The sequence below is a fragment of the Mauremys reevesii genome, linkage group 1, assembly GCF_016161935.1.
Source record: "Mauremys reevesii isolate NIE-2019 linkage group 1, ASM1616193v1, whole genome shotgun sequence".
Taxonomy (NCBI): domain Eukaryota; kingdom Metazoa; phylum Chordata; order Testudines; family Geoemydidae; genus Mauremys; species Mauremys reevesii.
In genome coordinates, this window is record NC_052623.1 from 57,986,712 (window position 1) to 58,007,147 (window position 20,436).

Genomic DNA, 20,436 nt, shown 5'->3' on the forward strand with positions numbered 1-20,436 from the left:
TGTCCAAGGACTCTCGTTCAGGAACACCTGACACTAAATTTACAAAGCCACCCTTTTGGAAGGCAAGGGCCTCCAAGGGTGTCCGGTTTCCATACTACTGAATCCCACCCTGCCAGCATGCCCACTAACAGAAGGGGCCCACAAATTCCAACATCTCCCTATCATCCAGTGGGTCTGGTAAGCATGGGCTAAAGTGGCTGAGAAGAATGGCTTGTTGTCCTGGGACACACAGACTGATATATAAGTGACTCTCCTTCGGGTATGACATTTAAACCCAGATTCCAAGATGAAGGGGGACTTGGGGGCTTGGATGAGATTGAGGGTGTGGCTAGCTCACTGGATTTCTTACTTTACCTCATGCAGTTCAAGAATCAATCCTTCCTTCAAGAAGAGCTGATACTAAATTTACAAAGCTACCGTTTTGGAAGGCAAGGGCCTCCAAAGATGACGGCTATGAGGAGTTTAGGAGACTTGGCATGGAACTAACTGAGCCAGTGCCACGTCGTGAGCATTAAAAAGTCATGCGGACTATTGTACGTGTTGCTGTTTATGCTGTCCTTAATCACTGCCTTAGGGAAAGGCTTTTTGAACATTGTGAGGGCTGTGTCATAGATGCGCCAGCCCAACGGCACCATGACTGTGTGACTTGGACTTCCGTAGATATAAACTGCAAGCTACAGGGCCTGTGTGCTGAGCTGTGTTTGAAAAGCTTATTAAACACTGTTCTTGTCATAGGTTATGCTATGCAATGTCTGTGCCTAACCCAAGAACATTTAGCGTAAGGGGTGACCTTGATAAATGCTGTGCAATTTAGTGCAGACTCTGACCGTGTTTTAAAGAAAATGACCAAACCGGAAGATGCCTGTGTCACATTATTGACTTGAACTGGGACCATATAGAACATGGTTGCAACCAAGGTCCTGTAGTGACACCAAATCTTATGTAAAAGGGGTCATATAAGGGGTCTAAGACCAGGTTATGGGTTGCTGGTTATGATTATGCTGTCTGTATGAATGTGTCATTTTGTAGTTGAAGTTATGAATATTGGCTCTATCCTGTCTGTATCTCAAACTTATGCTATGCTTTTGGGTGACATCCCAGACGAGTTGGTGTTAGCTCTGCCTAGCCTGCTTGATGGCCCATTAAGGACCATCAGCTACACAATTGACCCATTGAGAGAGGGCAGATGCGCCTTGTAAGTCAAAAGTATTCAGGAACTTGCCCATGTGACTCCAGACTCCATTTTGCTTGTAATTTTCCACAGTAAGGACAAAGAGGTGTTCTTACACCAGGGAAAGACTATAAAAGGCTGATGCCTCATCTCCATCTTGTCTTCAATCCTGCTTCTTACCTCTGGCGGGACTTTGCTACAAACTGAAGCTCTGAACAAAGAACTGATGACCCATCCCAGCTGGGGATGTACTCCAGAGACTTAATTTAAACCTGCAGTTTATTCTATCACTGCTATAAGCCTGAACCAAGAACTTTGCCATTCCTGTATGTAATTGATTCCATTTAACCAGTTCTAGCTCTTATCTGTATCTTTTTCCTTTTATGAATAAACCTTTAGATTTTATAGATTCATAGTTTCTAGGACTGGAAGGGACCTTGAGTGGTCATCAAGTCCAATCCCCTGCCCTCATGGCAGGACCAAATACTGTCTAGACCAGCCCTGATAGACATTTATCTAACCTACTCTTAAATATCTAAACCTCCCTTGCTGCAGTTTAAGCCTATTGCTTCTTGTTCTAGCCTTAGATGCTAAGGTGAACACGTTTTCTCCCTCCTCCTTATGACACTCTTTTAGATACCGGAAAACTACTATCATGTCCCCGCTCAGTCTTCTCTTTTCCAAACTAAACAAACCCAATTCTTTCAGCCTTCTTTCATAGGTCATGTTCTCAAGACCTTTAATCATTCTTGTTGCTCTTCTCTGGACCCTCTCCAATTTCTCCACTCTTTCAGTACCTGTTTATCAATGATGAAACTACGTGTGTGTCTTGGAAGCACACAAAAGACCAGTTCTCTGTCTCTGGCAATACCAATGTCTTCATAGCCTGTTTCACCACTGCTTATGCCCGCTTAGAACTATACAACCTCCTAGAGAGGTTGCAAGAGTGGTGCCTGTACCACGACACTGACTTGGTGATATTTGTGAAAAGGGAGGGTGAGTGATTATTTAGGGGACCTCACAAGCAATTATTTTAATTAGAAAAATAATAATCTGTGTACTTTTTTCTGAATTGCTCTTTTAAAAAAAAAAAAACACCAAACATCAATTGTCTTTAAACCCCTCACCTGGGGTGTTTATTGGGTAACATGTCTATGAAAATCATCGCAAGATACATGTCTGTGCTTGTTGAAACATGTTTTGAGCAAGGCTAGGCATGCCCAAGGAATATCTCATTGGTAAATGTCTGTTCATAACCTTTTTCAAAAGCTCCTTTGGTTTTAGATAGTCTCATGTGGTCGCATTTCTCAAGGGGGCAACAACCGGTTTTATTTTAAACCATCTCCATAAACCGTTTTCCATACCTTCAAAGAATTTGAAAGGTTAACATCAGCGGGTCTGGTACGTATAGTTCTGTGAAACTCTGGTTGTAACTCTTTAAAGTCAGGTAACACATCAATGTAGCAAAAGGTGTTATGGGCTGTAAAATATCTCCACATCCTAGTTTTTAATGTTCTGTTAAATCGCTCTACAACCCCTACTTTGACTTCATTATTAGTAACAAACTGGTGAACTCCATGCCACTTTAATAATCTGCTTAAAGGTTTGTTTAAAAATTCTTTCCCCCGATTGGTTTGTAATTTTTGAGGCACATGACCTTTGCTGAAAATAGCTTGAAAGGCCTTGGATACCTCACCACTCGTCTTGTCTTTTAGGCCTAAGGTCCGGGCATATTTGGATAGAATGCCTATCACTGTTAAGATGTACTTAAAACCACTGTTGCATTTGGAGAACCGGTGCATATCCACCAAATTTGCCTGCCATTGCACATCCACATCTGAAACAATGGTCTTGTTTCTTTTAAAACGTATTCGAGCCAGTTTGTGTAAAGTGAAAAAAGAACAGGAGTACTTGTGGCACCTTAGAGTCTAACACATTTATTTGAGCATAAGCTTTCGTGGGCTACAGCCCACTTCATCGGATGCATGCAGTGGAAAATACAGAAGGGAGATATATATATACACCGAGAACATGAAACAATGGGTTACCATACACCCTATAAGGAGAGTGATCAGTTAAAGTGAGCTATTATCAGCAGGAGAGAAAAAGAACTGTTTGTAGTGGTAATGAAAATGGCCATTTCCAGCAATTGACAAGAAGATGTTGTAGTAAGAGGAGGCCCTGAGATATAAACCTTGGTATCAGAGGCCTGGTTTGAGGCCTAAGGCCTGAACTAAGGTAATGGTCAAGACTTTGCTAACATAAAGCAAAGTTAAGCTGTGAGCCAGAGGCAGGCCCTGCTTACAGAAGCTGGCAAGGAAAGGGCTGATGCTGCAAAAAGAGACATACCTAAAAGGTACTGGACACCAGATAGCAGAACATTCACATACTTGTACACTCCACACAGATAACAAGGAACAGGCTGACCCATCCCAATGACAGGGCCAAAAGGGTAACATGATGGATAGAGTTGTTTTGTTCGAACCAACTTGTACAAGGTGAGAGGCGGCACCTTACTGCATAGAGGGGTTGTACCTTGCTACGTGGAAGGGTTGCACCTCAGTACATCAGGAGTGATGTGTAACTTGTTTGTACCTGTGTATAAGAATGCATCCCTGGGGCGGTGTCTTTGTCCAGCCTAGGGGGCAGTGGAAAGTCCCGCCACTGACTGAGCTGAGTCCATTGCCAGGGAGCACATAAGTACTGGCTAGCTGCACCTTAGCAGCACCTTGGACTTGGTTTGTCAGGGAGCTGGAGACTGTGTTTCTCTTTGACAATAAACCTGGCTGACATGCCTTCGTACCTTACTAGAATCTGTGGTCATTGGGGGTTCTCTCAGGGTCTGCTGTGTCAGCTATCTGCGCAGAGCTGGGACAGCACACATAGGGAACACACACACACACGCAGCCGATTGATATCAACATTGAACAGAGCAGACCACCACACCGGTAACATCTGACAACAGATGTGAGGAACTGTAGTGGGGGGGAAAATAAGCATGGGGAAATAGTTTTACTTTGTGTAATAGCCCATCCACTCCCAGTCTTTATTCAAGCCTAATTTAATGGTGTCCAATTTGCACATTAATTCCAATTCAGCAGTTTCTTGTTGGAGTCTGTTTTTTAAGTTTTTTTGTTGTAATATTGTGACTTTTAGGTCTGTAATCAAGTGGCCAAGGAGACTGAATTGTTCTCAGACTGATTTTTGAATGTTATAATTCTTGATGTCTGATTTGTGTCCGTTTATTCTTTTACGTAGAGACTGTCCGGTTTGGCCAAAGTACATGGCAGAGGGGCATTGCTGGCACATGATGGCGTATATCACATTGGTAGATGTGCAGGTGAACGAGCCTCTGATAGTGTGGCTGAGGTGATTAGGTCCTATGATGGTATCCCCTGAATAGATATGTGAACAGAGTTGGCAACAGGCTTTGTTGCAAGGATAGGTTCCTGGGTTAGTGTTTTTGTTGTCTGGTGTGTGGTTGCTGTAGGTTTGGGGGCTGTCTGTAAGCGAGAACAGGCCTGTCTCCCAAGATCTGTGAGAGTGATGGACCGTCCTTCAGGATAGATTGTAGATCCTAGATGATGCTCTGGAGAGGTTTTAGTTGGGGGCAATGGCGGATTAACAAATTTGCCACGCCTAGGCCCTCAAAAAATTGCCGTGCACTCCCCCCCTGCACGCCAGCTCACCTCTGCTCCCCCGCGGCAAGCCTGGGAGGGAGTGGGGAGAAGGGGAGTTGTGGCGCACTTGGGGGATAGCGGCGGTGGAGTGGAGATGAGCCAGGGCAGGGTGCGGTTCCTGGGCCCCTCCCCGGGTTACTCCCCATGCCCACGGGCCCCAGTTCACCTCTGCTCCGCCTCCTCTGAGTGCACCCCTACTCACTTCTCCCTCTCTCCCAGAACTTTCGCGTGGCAAGCCTGAGAGGGAAGTGGAAGGAGGAAAGCGCGGTGCACCTGGGGGAGGAGGCAGGCCAGGGATTTAGGGAAGAGGCAGAGTTGGGGAGGGGCCGTGAGCAAATTTGCCGCCCTAGGCCTAGGCCTTGTTGGCCTAGGTGATAATACGCCGCTGGTTGGGGGCTGAAGGTGATGGCTAGTGGCGTTCTGTTACTTTCTTTGTTGGGCCTGTCCTGTAATAGGTGACTTCTGGGTACTCTTCTGGCTCTGTCAATCTGTTTCTTCACTTCAGCAGGTGGATATTGTAGTTGTAAGAACGCTTGATAGACATCTTGTAGGTGTTTGTCTCTATCTGAGGGGTTGGAGCAAATGCAATTGTATCGTAGAGCTTGGCTGTAGACAATGGATCGAGTGGTGTATTCTGGATGAAAGCTGGATGCATGTAGGTAAGTATAGCGGTCAGTAGGTTTCCGGTATAGGGTGGTGTTTATGTGACCATCGTTTATTAGTGCTGTAGTGTCTCTAGTGTGGAATGGTCCAGGCTGAGGTTGATGGTGGGGTGCAAATATGTAAAGTGGAAGTGTCCCTGTCTGAAAGCCAAGCTGTTACCTGTCTTCTATTTAAAGTTTTACTATGCTTTCTGGACACTTGAGAAAGAGGGTTCACCCCGCTGAAGCTCCCAACTTCCCCGGGGGTGTAATATATTTTCTTTAACAGAGCTACCTGTGTAGAAATGACTGTTACCAACACAAATATGAAGGGGGACACATTCATATTGACACATTTAAATAAATAAGTTTTATTAATCGCCTGGTTTAACACTACCTTTTACAGCCGGCTGTAAAAATGGACACCATGACCCCTACCATAAGGGAGTCTGAGCTGGTTCATTCTTCCATTTTGTCCTTTTCTGGATTTTCCTCTTGAGATCTGTCTCTCAGACATGAGCAAAAACAGCTGATGCATGATATATTTACTCCCACGGGGCTACCAATGTCAGTTCTCAAAGGCCTCTAGAAACGCATCGTCGAGCTATTGAAAGATTTTCAGAAAAGAAACAGTGTAAGCACCCCACTGCTTGTTTTTAGATTTACACAACCTCCCGGTTCCTAACCTCATTACACCTCATCATCAACTGTCACTTCTTAATAATTCATTTACCTGAACGACATCTTTTCTGTTCACCTTGTCCTCTGGTGACTCCCCCGAGCGGCGTTCATCTTCCACCTCTGGGGGGTAGACCATGAGAGGCCTTCATGCTCATTGGGGTGCATCACGAGGGTTTGGGTTTCGGGTTCTGGCGTATCCATCAACAACTGAGTCAAAGGACCCTCGTCGGAACTGTCACTCATGTAGCGCTTTCTTCACACAAGTCCAAAGGCCTTCGGGGCTAACACAAAGTCCGAAGTTCTCACTAGGGTGGTGAAGGAGTCCATATTTCCACAATTTCTAAAGCACATGTTTTTGGTAAAAGATGGCCTCTTCTGCCCCGATTGCTGGGACTTATGGGGTGATGGTGCTGTGCTCTGATTGGTAGAGGGCGCTGGGAGGAGTTCTTAGAGGGGTCACACGACCCTCTTCTGGGCAGGTCACCCCGCCCCGGAACACCACCGATTGGTCAAATCTGCTCTCAGGGCAGTGCTGTGTGGCCAAAACCCATCGTGATTCGCAGAGGGCAGTGGAGGAGTTCTTAGAGGGGCCACACGAACCACTTCCGGATGGGTCATCATGCCCTGGAACACCCCTGATTGGACAAATCTCTTCTCGGGGTGGGCCTACAGGGGGGAAACCTCTCCTGATTGGTAGAGGGCAGTGGGAGGAGTTCTTAGAGGGGTCACATGACACACGTTACTTCCAGTCATGTGTCCTCCTTGATCGCATGGGTGGGACTTCCAGTGACAGGTGGTCGGGGCTTAAGGGGTCAAGGGGCAGGGCTTAAGTGGCCAAGGGGAGGGGTTAGGGTTTGATTGATGATAGGTCTGGTTTCCATACTACTGAATCCCACCCTGCCAGCATGCCCATTAACAGAAGGGGCCCACTAATTCCACCATCTCCCTAGCAACCAGCGGGGCTTGTAAGCATGGGTCAAAGTGGCTGAGAACAATGGCTTGTTAACCTCGGACACAGAGACTGATGATAAGAGACTATCCTTGGGGTATGACGTTTAACCCCAGATTCCAAGATGAAAGCGGGGCCTAGAGCTTCAATGAGACTGATGGTGTGACTAGCTCACTGGATTTGTTATTTTACCTCATCTGGTTCAAGAATCAATCCTTCCTTGGCAGATGCATGGCTGAAGTCTCATCCTTACAGATGTTTTGACCATGTGTGTGAATAAAAGCCAACAACCCATGGAGGAGGAGAATAGCAAACCCTCTAAGTTTTCAGAAACTCACCTGGTGCTAGACATCTAAGGGTGGCAGCAGTGGGCAGAAATGTCCCAGAGATGTTTATAGATAAAAGGCAGGGCTTTCTGGGGTGATGGAAAAAGGAGTTTGGCATTTCCAAGTTGGCAGACACAAGACCGAAGGAGAGATCTGCCACAGACCACAGCACACCATCCAAGAGCTGAGATGCCATGGGCTGGGGTGTCGGAGCAGGGGAGGAAGATACTAATAGCTGTGGAAAACAGAGATCTCAAGAACTGAGGCTTGAGTCCACTGCGCCTGCATTCCAGATATTAGCTGAGCAGCCATCCCCAGCATCACTGGGCGGGGGGAGAGGCTGGATGGGGTGGCACTAGGGCCCAGGGAAGGTGTTGTAGCTGATACCTCTACAAGGAGCTTCTCAAGCTTGGGAATTATTGAGGTATCTAGCCCAAGGAACCTGGTGAGATCAACTTCTGACAAAACCAAGTACTGGTTGGTTTTCCCCAAGCCATAAAGGCCCGGGAAGGTTATGGGTCTATTACAGGAGGGGATGGGTGAGGTTCTTTGGCCTGCAAGGTGAAAGAGATCAGACTAGATGATCACAATGTTCCCACCTGGCCTTAAAGTCTATGAGGAACTTCTTTGCTTTCCAAGAGATGAGAATGCGTCAGAGGGGATCCCACGTAGTTAAGACCCCAAAACTTCTTGAGCCCCTCCCAGTTGTGATTCCTTCTTCCTATGAGTTCATATCCCTTCCCAGCTCTGCCGACCTCTTGGGGCCAGATTCACCACAGGGCTTAAGTGCCTAACTGCTTCTTTAGGCACCTAACGGCCAGAATCAGGCCCCACTGGGCTGCCCAACCCCCCGCCCAGCTGCTGCTCACCACTGCAGGCTCCTAAGCTCGCTCGACAGTGAAATTTTTTGTAGTAAAAATTCACTAGGCATCTGTGTTTCTGAGCATGCTCCCTGCAGCACCCATACCAGGTGGGGAGGAGTCTGGCCACCTAACTTGGCTGTGGGGCCCAATCAGGCTCCTCTAAGTGAGCTTACAGAGGGTGAGGAAAGGATGGGGAGGTGGACGACCCAGTGTCCAGGCTCCCTGCACCAATGATTTTTTGATTATTCCCCCCCGCCACCCACATGGAACAGCTTCAACAGGAGTGATTGAGGGAGCCCCTGTCAGGCTGTCCCAAAGCCCAGTGTGTTCACCTGACAGGTGGCAGATGCCCATTCAAATTCTTCTCCCCTCAGCTAGAGGGTGGGCCTTGAACCTGGAGGCTTCTCCACTGCCAGCTTTTGTGAGTCCCTTTCTCAGGTGTCTGTCTCACCCCAGTTGTTCTACAGGGAGCCCAGGCACCAACCCAGGTTTTGTGAATCATCCAAAAGTTAGGCATGGTGACATTCACTGTCACCACACCTCAGTCACATTGTGAATTTAGCTCTTGGTGTTCTGTGTCAAACTGGGTGATGTTCTTTGGATGAAGAGGATTACTAAATGAAAAATGCAGTTTCGAGTGACCTGAAATGAATAGCGCATTTGACACATACAGTTTTGGCCAGTCACAAAAGGGCCAGGAGAGAAGGAGAAAGGTGGTGCTGCTGGTGGTGTTGCAATTTCTCTGCCTTTAGTCCAGTGGTTAGGCTGCATTTACCCTCGCTGTAAAAGGCAACAGTTCAAATCTCTGCTCTGTAATAGACCCACCATGGGCTGTCCTTGAGTCACTGAAAAGTCTGAAAAATTTCACATTCAGTTTGACCCAAAACAAAACTTTAAAATAACGTATTTCTCATAAGTGCCACTGAACTGAAATATCCATTGTTTGCCCAGCTCTAGCTCTATATAGAGCCCACTGTGGTAGTGCCTAAGCATCCAATCAGGGAGTCTCTGCCACTGTTTGATCAAGGGGGACCCCCCCACTTAGCCTGTAGTAAACACCATGTCCCAGGCGGGCCTGTGCTTCAGACAGGAGGTGCTGGGGAAATCTGCATTGGTTTCCACATTTAAGCAACACCCCCACAACCGAGCCCAGACAGAGGCCCTGTGGGCAAGCAGACTTACATCAAGCTGTCTGGGACAGGAACTGTTTCAGCCCTGTCCCTGGCAGCTCTGCCAGGCCCACCCCCGCACTCACGGGGTGGTGGGAAGTGGAGTGACCCAGCCCACTCCACTCTGCTCCCCTGGCTCCCAGGCTTGGGGGAAGAGGGGGAACTGCCCCCCAGCACTCATCAGCGGCGCGGCTGGGAGCCGACGTAGCAGAGTGGGCTGGGGCCAGGTCGCTCCACTTCACATCGCCTGGTAAGTGCAGGGCGGGCCCGACCCCAACCCCTGCTGCAGTCCCCCAGGATGCATAGCTCAGGGGACGAGGTTTGGGATGGGGAGGGGCAAAGCTGGGGTGGAGCAGGGGTGGGAAGAGGTTTGTTAGAATTTAGTTTTGATTAATTATGTAAGTGATATGCTGGGCAACAGAATCATTTATTTGCAGCCAGCATATCACTTTGTGATTATAGTTATTTAAACAGAACATCAATAGCACACTCCAACCTATAAGGTATCACTTCTATGAATATGCATACGCAGTTGACATATATAAAGTATATATTAAATGGATTCTATTAATTAAAATGCCCATACTGTGATTCTTACATTGCCATCTTGTGGAAAATCAATGCAATTTTAATCTCAGGGAGCTGACACTGAAATTATCAGTTTGAGAGGGATAGTTTTGTAGCCTGATCTATGGATTGTGTATTAACTATATTGATTACATAAGAATTCTCAGTTATCACTCTGAGGTTTGACAGGTTCTTGTCCCAAGATCAGGCCAATATTATTAAAATCAGTGTTCAGTTTGGAATCCTGATGTGCACAGTTGCGACACTCACTTTAGGAATACTGTATAGCAAGACTACAACAAGGCACAAAAAAGAACTAGATAAGTTCATGGAGGATAGGTCTATTAATGGCTATTAGCTAGGATGGTGTCCCTAGCCTGTGTTTGCCAGAAGCTGGGAACGGGCGACAGGGGATGGATCACTTGATAATTGCCTGTTCTGTTCATTCCATAGGAAGCACCTGGCATTGGCCACTGTCGGAAGACAGGATACTGGGCTACAGACCTTTGGTCTGACCCAATATAGCCTTTCTTATGTATTTCTAATAGTTTATTAATGCATGTAGCAAAGTCGCAAACATTCTAACCCAGCAAGGTAGATAGAGATAACACAGAATGTACATCTGAACATCCATATACTCACAACATCCCTTGAGAACAACCTGACATGTTAGCCGTTATCTTCCTCTCCACCATCACCTTCCTCATCATCATCAATGGCCATCATCCTGGCACCTCTCAAGTGCTACATCTCTCTCTCTCTCTCTCTCTCTCTCTCTCTCTCCCCTGCACACAGGCTGAGCTACAATTTTTATAATATGTTACACTGGTATCACTATGCCTAATGCATATTTAGTAGGGGTGTCCCCACTGTTCCTTATTTGTATTTCCTCACCCTACTAATGTTGGGGTGCTCGTCTTCTATAGGTTAGGACAGTGTTTCCCAAACTTGGGATGCCGCTTTTGTAGGGAAAGCCCCTAGCGGGCCAGGCCAGTGTGTTTACCTGCCCCGTCTGCAGATCCGGCCGATCGCAGCTCCCACCAGCCATGGATCGCTGCTCCAGGCCAATGGGAGCTGCTGGAAGCAGCGGCCAGTACGTCCCTCAGCCCACACCGCTTTCAGCAGCTCCCGTTGGCCTGGAGCAGCAAACCACGGCCAATGGGAGCCATGATTGGCCGGACCTACGGACACGGCAGGTAAACAAACCGGCCCGGCCTGCCAGGGGCTTTCCCTACACAAGCGGCATCCCAAGTTTGGGAAACACTGGGTTAGGATATTAATGATCCCAATTTATTATAAGATACATCAGTTCATTGTCGTGGCACTCTTGTGGTCAGACATTTGCAGATGTAAAATATGCAAAAGCTGGCATTAGCTCATGTACCTGTGGTTGGCTGGTGTCGTAATGGATAAACTTCCCCCTTAAACACTCTATTCCCAGTTCTCCAAAATTTAGGGTGACCATTGGGCCATTAATCTGTACCAAAGTTGAGGAAGGATGACCCAGTAGTTGGGGGCACTGGCCTGGGACAGAGGAGACCTAGATTCACATTCCCTGCTTGGCTACGAATGTCCTGGATGACCTTGGGCAAATCACTTAGCTCCTCTGTACCTCAGTTCCCCATCTGTAACAGGTTCCAGGGAAGAGATGGGTACCACCAGATAAAAAAACACCCATTGAAACATTATGAAAAATGACATCCCTGTGACTGACTTGGCCATGAGATACATAGACAAAGGATAGTTGGAAGTTAATAGGAATACCTATTAGAGAGAGATTATTTTTGCCGCAAAGACAAAACAAAAACAAGTTTTGAAGGGATGCAATATTTCTCAGTGAGTGTTTCTTTCCCCAGCATGTTTTCACTTTGCATTTCTCTAATTATAACCAAAATGCATTCAAGAGCTGAAACATTTACTGTGCATTGTCTTGAGCAATGAATGCATTAAAAATACACTAATTTACTTGTTTTCATTGGAAAGCCTAGAAGGAATTAAAGATTTGAAACAATGCTTTAAAATGCTTTAAAATCATAATTATTTGAATTAGAAGAATGGCAGCCTTGTCCGAAAACATACCTTATTGAACATATCAAACAGTATTCGCAAATCCTGCCCCCACTGACATCAGTGGATATTTTGCCAATGACAACAGTGTGGGCAGGATTTCAATAAAGTTGAAAATTTGCTCTATTTCTCACTCCACATATCTGGGAGACCTCTCTCCAAGAGAACTCTATGGCTTTCTAAACACCTTCTCTTAAAGGGGATATTCTACAAGAAACTCAGGAGTTGTTCCTCCCTAAGAGTTTTCCTGCTTTCCTCTTCCCCTCCCCTAGGTGTCTCTATGAAAACAAGGAATTTGCCCCAGGAATAGATTTTTTTTAAAATGCAATTTCTTAACTTGCAAGAATACTCGGAAGTGGCATTCAGATTTTTTTAAATCTCAACAAAAGAATGGAAACAAAATTTTGTCAACTCTTCATTAAACAATCCCCACTTTCCAATCAGTTGTAGTTATCATATTCAAAAGACTTATTTTTCTATAAATGAAAGCTTGGATTCTGGAGTACAAGATTCAGGCATCGCAGGAAAGAGCCGGTTCATTGAGATACTGCAAGCAAGCTCAATGCAATCTATTCCACCAGTTAAACTCTAGACTAGAGATTGTGAAATGAAGTGACAGTATTTAATTGTCTTTAACAAATGCCAAGGCAAATGATACTGAGAATCAGAGCAGTGACTCAAACCATGTTAGAAATAATGCACTGGTGTTATGGGGCCTGATTCACCACTGTGTTCTTCTAGTTTTACACCAATGTAACTCCATTGAAATCAATGGAGTAGCACAGTGGTGAGTCATGAGCATTGTCTATAAAGGATCAAATATGGTGGAGAAGCCTGGGCAACACCAGGCATTGGATCCGTATTCTTTGTGCCTTTGTACAGTCATAATAAACATTCTAACATCACATTTAAAAAAGATTCTTGTATGTGCCATTTTCACAGAGAAATAGGTAGTTACATTATAGGAAAATTCTTGGTGTTATATTTTTACTGCAAAAAAGTAAACATACATGAATTTAAATCTGGTCTGCATGAAATGTCATATGTTCAGTTGTTGGTACAATCAAGGAAAGAGATTTGGCTTGCACACTTTATCCCTCAGTTGTTTTATTAATTTTTACTTGTAATTTTTACTAAAGTATGTTCCTATTGCAAAAAATAATCTCATCTCCCGTGGATTCTAATGAAAGATTGTGTGCAGCCTAATGGTTTATATTGCAAATCCAGTATGTTCAAATCTGATAGGAGGGGGTGTGATTTTCTTACAATTTCTTTATATATTTTATTCTCTCAAAATCAAATGGCTTACTAATGCACTTAAAACTCTATCCCGTTGAAAATATCTGTGGTTCTAGCTGTGAAACAAGCCAACCTATTCAGTAGGGAGGTTGTCTTGCTCCCACCTCTCACACAATGCAATATTCTTTTATTCCCAGTGAGTCTATATCATTTTGCTGAGCACATACAGCAGTCATAGGAGTAAGAGCTCTGGGCCCTTTCTTGGCCCTACTGCATAGCAAGACAGATTAGCATTCAGACAAAGGAATACCTGAGAAGCAGAGGACTTGGGTCTTCATTTCTGTAAATCTGTCCTATAATGCAGAACCATCAAAGGGCCAAACTTTATGCCAAATCTGAAGATGTCAGGAAACTGAGGAAGGGAAGATGTGGCAGGGCACTGCTAGGAATGCCTTTAATCAGCCCCTGCCACCCCAACCCCAATCAGGGGGAATGGATTGGGGCTGGGTAAATAGCCAGTACTTGCCTGGGAACTGCCCACACCTGCCAGCCTCATTAGCAGGAGCTAAAAGGCTGGGAGGAAGGGGAAGGGAGGGACCAGGCAGTTCAGGGAGAGGTAAGAGCCTGCTACTCTGTTGCTGACCAGGCCTCTGTTAGGCCAATCCATTGTAAATAGCCTGTATAGAGTAGGAAACTAATGGGGTGGGAAATGGCCACAAATAAAGAGCACAGGAGTTGTACCAGCTTGGAGTGTCCCTGAGTCTGTGAGTAGTGGGACCAAAGGGCTGGATACTCAGGGCATAATGGACACCCTGTTACACATGGGGGCTTGTATGGGATTTGAAGACACTGCCAGAGAGTGGTAACCTGAGCATGAAGGGAACCGTACAGTGGCTCGCAAAGCAGACAGAGGAGCTGTAAAAACCCTGCAGGCTTTTCAGCAGTCCCACCAGGCCTAGAGACAGGCCTTACTTGCCTGGCAGGCTGAGCAACAAAAGACCCTCCAGGAATTCATCTGGGAGCAGGCCAGTGTACAGCAGCAGCTCTTGCACCGGTTGGTGAGTCCCCCAGGAGGTGATGGAAACCATGTGCCAGGGCTGGTACTCTGTAAAAATGGGCCCCACTGACGACCCAATGCCTTCCTATGTGCTTTTGAACGGGTAGCTATGGGTGCCGGATGGGATAAAGTGACTTGGGCCTTACGACTTGCCCCCTATCTGACCGAAGAGGTGCAGGCAGCCTACATAGCCCTAAGTAATGAACAGGCCAAAGATTATGAGGCGGTGAAGGTGGCAGTCCTGGACCAGATGGGACTGTCTGCAAAGAAGCACAGGCAAAAGTTTTGGGTGGCCTGGTGGACAAGAGGTTTGCAGCTCTGAGCATTTGCCCAAAAACTTACTGACTGGGCTACATGGTGGTTAAGGCCAGATACCCAGACAGTGGGAGAGATAATGGACTGGTTGATTCTGGAGAATCTGCACGGCCTCCTGGAAAACCTGTGAGTCTGGGTCCTGCGGCACCAGCCGAGTACGGTGGAGGCCGTGGTTAAACTGACCGAGGAATATGCCAAGGTGGACTTTCCTCGAAGGGACGGGTGGACAGGCCAGGACCTGGACTCAGGGAAGACATTCCAAGAACCCCCTTTCTCCCCTCCTCCCCAAGGGAGGAACGCAGAGAAAAAGAAGGAGGAGGCTAAGGGAGCCCTAATCACCTGGGCCAGTTGATCTGCTGGCGATGTGAGTGGCCGGGACACAAATGCAGAGATTGCCGAGAAATGGAGTGTGGACTAGCCAAGTTCTGAGATTGAATGAATGGTGGTGGGAGGAAGCAGGGGTGAGGACTGGCCACCATCCCCATGCGGGTGGAGACGAAGCCCCAGAGGGGCTTAGTGGATACTGCCTTGGCCTGCTCCCTCATTCAGAGAGGGCTGGTGACACCCCAGTGGTTTATACCTGGGCCAAGAATAATGTACAAGTGCATCCACAGGAATTGGAGGCTCTACCCCATGGCCCAGGTGCCCCTGGAGGTCAGGGGCCAGTTTGCCTGGCAAAGAGAGGGGATGGTAGTGGGGTTGCTGTACAGCAGGGATCGGCAACCTTTGGCATGTAGCCCACCAGGGTAAGCACCCTGGTGGGCAGGGCTGGGCCAGTCTGTTTACTTGCTGCATCCGCAGGTTTGGCTGATCGTGGCTCCCATTGGCTGCGGTTCACCGCACCAGGCCAATGGGGGCAGCAGGAAGTGATGGCCAGCACATTCCTCGGCCCACACTGCTTCCTGCAGCCCCCATTCAAATGGCAAACCGCGGCCAGTGGGAAACACGATTGGCCAAACCTGTGGATGTGGCAGGTAAACAAACCAGCCCAGCCCACCAGGGTGCTTACCCTGGCGGGCCACGGGCCAAAGGTTGCCAATCCCTGCTGTACACCATGGTCCTGGGGACAGATTGGGGCCTTGTCCCAAAGGGGAAAGGAGGCCATGTGAGGGGACCCTCTGGCAGGAAGAGGGGGAGACCCCATTGAAGAGGGGGAGGACCCAGGTCCCCTGAGTACAGAGCAAAATCCTAGACAACAAAGCTCGAGTGAAGACAGGAGAGAGGGAGAGAGCGAGGGAAAACACAAGGGAGGGTTATTGAAGCACCATCTTTGCACCTAGACTTTGACAAGGCAACTCCAGATAAACTGGAGAGAATACATTGAAAAAGGGGTCTCTGAGGAATTTGAGAATTCCTTCTGCAGGTATGAACTGTATTGTGAACATTTCTTTAGGTTACCAATAGGATCTGGCTGGAGGATGACAGTCTTTTCAGACATAGAGCCAGAAGTAGTTTTTGAGGATTTGCATTCAACATCTATATGAACTAAAGGTCAAATTAATCACTGAAGAGCCTGACAGTCTTTATACATCACTAGTAGTAATTCTTTGAAAGAAAAATAGAACTCTCTTTAAATGGTTATGGACTACTACATGCTTAATCATTTGACTTGACTTATAAAGATGCCTATCAATTTCCATGAATAAAGGAGGTATTTGCCCTGGTTTCTTGTTCCCTATGGTTCCCATCTGGCATGGAACACTGTCACAAGACAGGATACTGGGCTAAATGGACCATTGGTATGGTAATTCTTATGGTTTTCTGTCCAGAATTTAAAGGGTGATTTACTACTATGTGAAAGTGGAGAAAGAGTATTCAAGGACAGCCTTATCTACACCTGTGGGGATCCAACAATTCAAGAGGAAGCCCCAGGTATTGACAGATACCCTAATTGTCTTCCAAAACATGATGAGGTAAGTTATGAGTCTCAAAGATGCGGTTACCTCCTGAGGTGATTCATTCTCTCAATAGTGGAGGAACATAAGAGTCACCTAGAGAAGCAACTACCTGATCATGTGCTGAACTTCTCCCCTTCAAAATGCAAACTGTTTGAAAGATCTGTCAAGTTTTTGGAACACACAAACTCAGAAGACAGAATAAACAAAACAGCTGTGACAGAGGAATGGCTAAGGTTTATTATGTCCAGGATCTACTCTCCTTCTTGGGATTTGCCAGATACTACCTGTATTTTGCCCGGACGTCTCCTGCCATTGCAAAGCCACTGAATGCCCTTCTGGAGGGACTAAGCTATAAAACAAAGGAAAAGGCCTGAGGAAGTGCATCAATAAAGACATCATAGGTTTCTGGACAGTGGCATGCTAGCAGGTGTTCAGTAAATACCTGGAAAATGAAGTTAATCTCTACACTAGCACAGGCATTTGGAAGTTGCCTTATCCTGCATACTGAGGCAAGTTTCCCAAGATTGGAAGCAGCATTTCTGTCAGATCCAAGAAAGCAAGTTTGCAAGTGTAAGAAGTGGGCTGATCTGAAGTGAGAAATTATACTGTCCAAAAGTTCAATTTCTTGCACAGAAATGGAGAGAGGTAAGACATGAAATTTCTATCTTATACGGTCTAGGATTTGAAGTAACCACTGACAACAGTTCACTAATATAAGTTCTCACGATAGTTGAGTCAGATGCAGTGAGCCATTAATTGCTAGCAGCACTCTCACAGTTTTGTTTTGACATCCAATGAAAGATTGGGATCCAGAATGGTGATTCAGAGAGTTTGTCAAAGATCGCACAGGGGATGTATGAAGATGCTATGACTAAGAAAAGTAAAAGAGAGGCTATGAAGGATGATCTCCACAGCTTGACAACAGCAGGAGAACTATAAGACTATAACCACATCACCTTTTGTGGTTCTCCTAGATTTAAGTGTGGTATGGGACAAAGTTTTGAGAGTGACAAGCTAGGATCAGGGCTAGAAGAATTCTCCTGAAGGAAATACTATGCTAGACAAATATGAAGCTCCAGAGAATAGTCAGATATCCTCTTTTGTTTACCTGAGACTCCACCTACTGAGTGAAGGCAATTCCAAAGGAAGGACAAATACATCTTAATTTTCAGTAATCTTGTTATTCTTGAGAAAACAAAGATTTTCTCAAGAATATCAGAAAACAGATGAGCAATATGAACCCCGTGACATGCTCTTGTAGTGGAATGAGAGATGTTATACTGGATAGGCTGTGAGGTACAACAATTTGGTCCAGCCAGTTGTGGTGCTTCCATATGCATTATAAACAAACCTTTTATGGAATCCGTGATTCCACAGGCCATCGGGGGTGTCTATCATCACCAAATTGCCTCCAGCTTCCATCCCGGGCACACCACAAGATCCATTGTCTACAGCCAAGCACTGAGGTACAACCGCATCTGCTCTAACCCCGCAGACAGAGACCAACACCTACAAAATCTCCACCAAGCATTCTCAAAACTACAGTACCCGCACAAGGAAATAAGGAAACAGATCAACAGAGCAAGATGTGTACCCAGAAGCTCCTACTGCAAGACAAACCCAAGAAAGAAACCAACAGGACTCCACTGGCCATCACATACAGTCCCCAGCTAAAACCCCTTCAACGCATCATCAGGGATCTACAACCCATCCTGGACAATGATCCCACACTTTCACAGGCCTTGGGTGGCAGGCCAGTCCTCGCCCACAGACAACCTGCCAACCTGAAGCATATTCTCACCAGTAACTGCACACCGCACCATAGTAACTCTAGCTCAGGAACCAATCCATGCAACAAACCTCGATGCCAACTCTGCCCACATATCTACACCAGCGACACCATCACAGGACCTAACCAGATCAGCCACACCATCACCAGTTCATTCACCTGCACGTCCACCAATGTAATATACGCCATCATATGCCAGGAATGCGCCTCTGCTATGTACATCGGCCAAACTGGACAGTCTCTAAGGAAAAGGATAAATGGACACATCAGATATTATGAATGGCAATATACAAAAACCTGTAGGAGAACACTTCAACCTGCCTGGCCACACAATAGCAGATCTTAAGGTGGCCATCCTGCAGCAAAAAAACTTCAGGACCAGACTTCAAAGGGAAATTGCTGAGCTTCAATTCATCTGCAAATTTGACACCATCAGCTCAGGATTAAACAAAGACTGTGAATGGCTTGCCAACTACAGAACCAGTTTCTCCTCCCTTGGTTTTCACACCTCTACTGCTAGAACAGGGCCTCATCCTCCCTGATTGAACTAACCTCGTTATCTCTAGTTTGCTTCTTGCTTGCATATATATACCTGCCCTGGAAATTTCCACTACTTGCAAACGTCTCAACGTCTGTTATTCAGTGCCAGGATTCTCTTTGCTTTTTTTAAATTGGAGAGTTGAGGAGGTCTGAAATTCCATCCCCAATCTCAGTTTGAGTAATAGAGGTTCAATGTCAATCCAATGGGCCTCTCTCAGCCAGGGAGGGGGAGGATCCTTGAAACCATTCCATTATTGTTGATTGCTATACAAGACAATCAGAGAGGATGGAGTCTGAGAGTCCACCACTGGCAGGGCTTCAGAGTCCAAGGCTAAAAGGGACTGCTTTGATCATCTCTAGTCTGACCTAAGTATAACACAGGCTAGAGTATTGTCCCCAAAATAATTCCTTTTGAACTACTATCTCCTAGCAAAACATCTAATCTTGATTTTAAAAGAGTTTTCTCTCTCCCTGTTTGGTCACACCTAGCTGCTGGAACACAGGGCTCTCCCCCTGATTGATCTAACCTCGTTATCTCTAGCTTGCTTCTTGCTTGCTTATATATACACCTGCCCCTGGAAATTTCCACTGCTTGCATCCGAAGAAGTGGGTATTCACCCACGAAAGCTCATGCTGCAAAACGTCTGTTAGTCTACAAGGTGCCACAGGATTCTTTGCTGCTTCTACAATAATGGAGGTTTTTCTAATCCTTCAATCATTCTCGTGGCTCTTTTTTGAACCCTCTCCAATCTATCAACATCCTTCTTGAATTGTGGACACCAGAACCGGACACAGTATTTCAGCAGCAGTCACGCCAGTGCCAAATACAGAAGTTAAATAACCTCTCTACTCCTACTCGAGATTTCACTGTTCATGCATCCAAAGATCACATTAGTCCTTTTCACCACAACGTTGCACTGGGAGCTCATGTTCAGTTACTTATCAACCATGATTCCCAAATCTCTTTCAGTCAGTGCTTCGCAGGATAGAGTCCTCCATCCTGTAAGTATGGCATACATTGTTTGTTCCTAGATGTATACATTTACTTTAGCAATATTCAAACATTGTTTGCTTGCAACCAATTTACCAAGTGATCCAGATCGCTTTGTATCAGTGACCAGTCCTCATTAATTGCCACTCTCCCAATTTTTGTGTCATCTGCAAAATGTATTGATGATGATTTTATATTTTCTTCCAAGTCATTGATAAAAATGGCAAATAGGGTAGGACCAAGAACTGTTCTCAGCAGGACCCCTATAGAAACACACCTGAAGTGAATGACTTTGTAATGCTAAAATGTACCAATATTTATGAAAATTTGCAGCCTCTTACATAGTTACATTTTAAAGAAAATTTTGTTGCACTATAAATAACAATGTTATTACTGTAACTGATGCTTTTGTTGTCTTTCATATTTCTTACTCCCAAAACTAGCTAGTGCATAAAATCAAATTCTCACTCAGCTAGATAAGGAAGTTAATGTA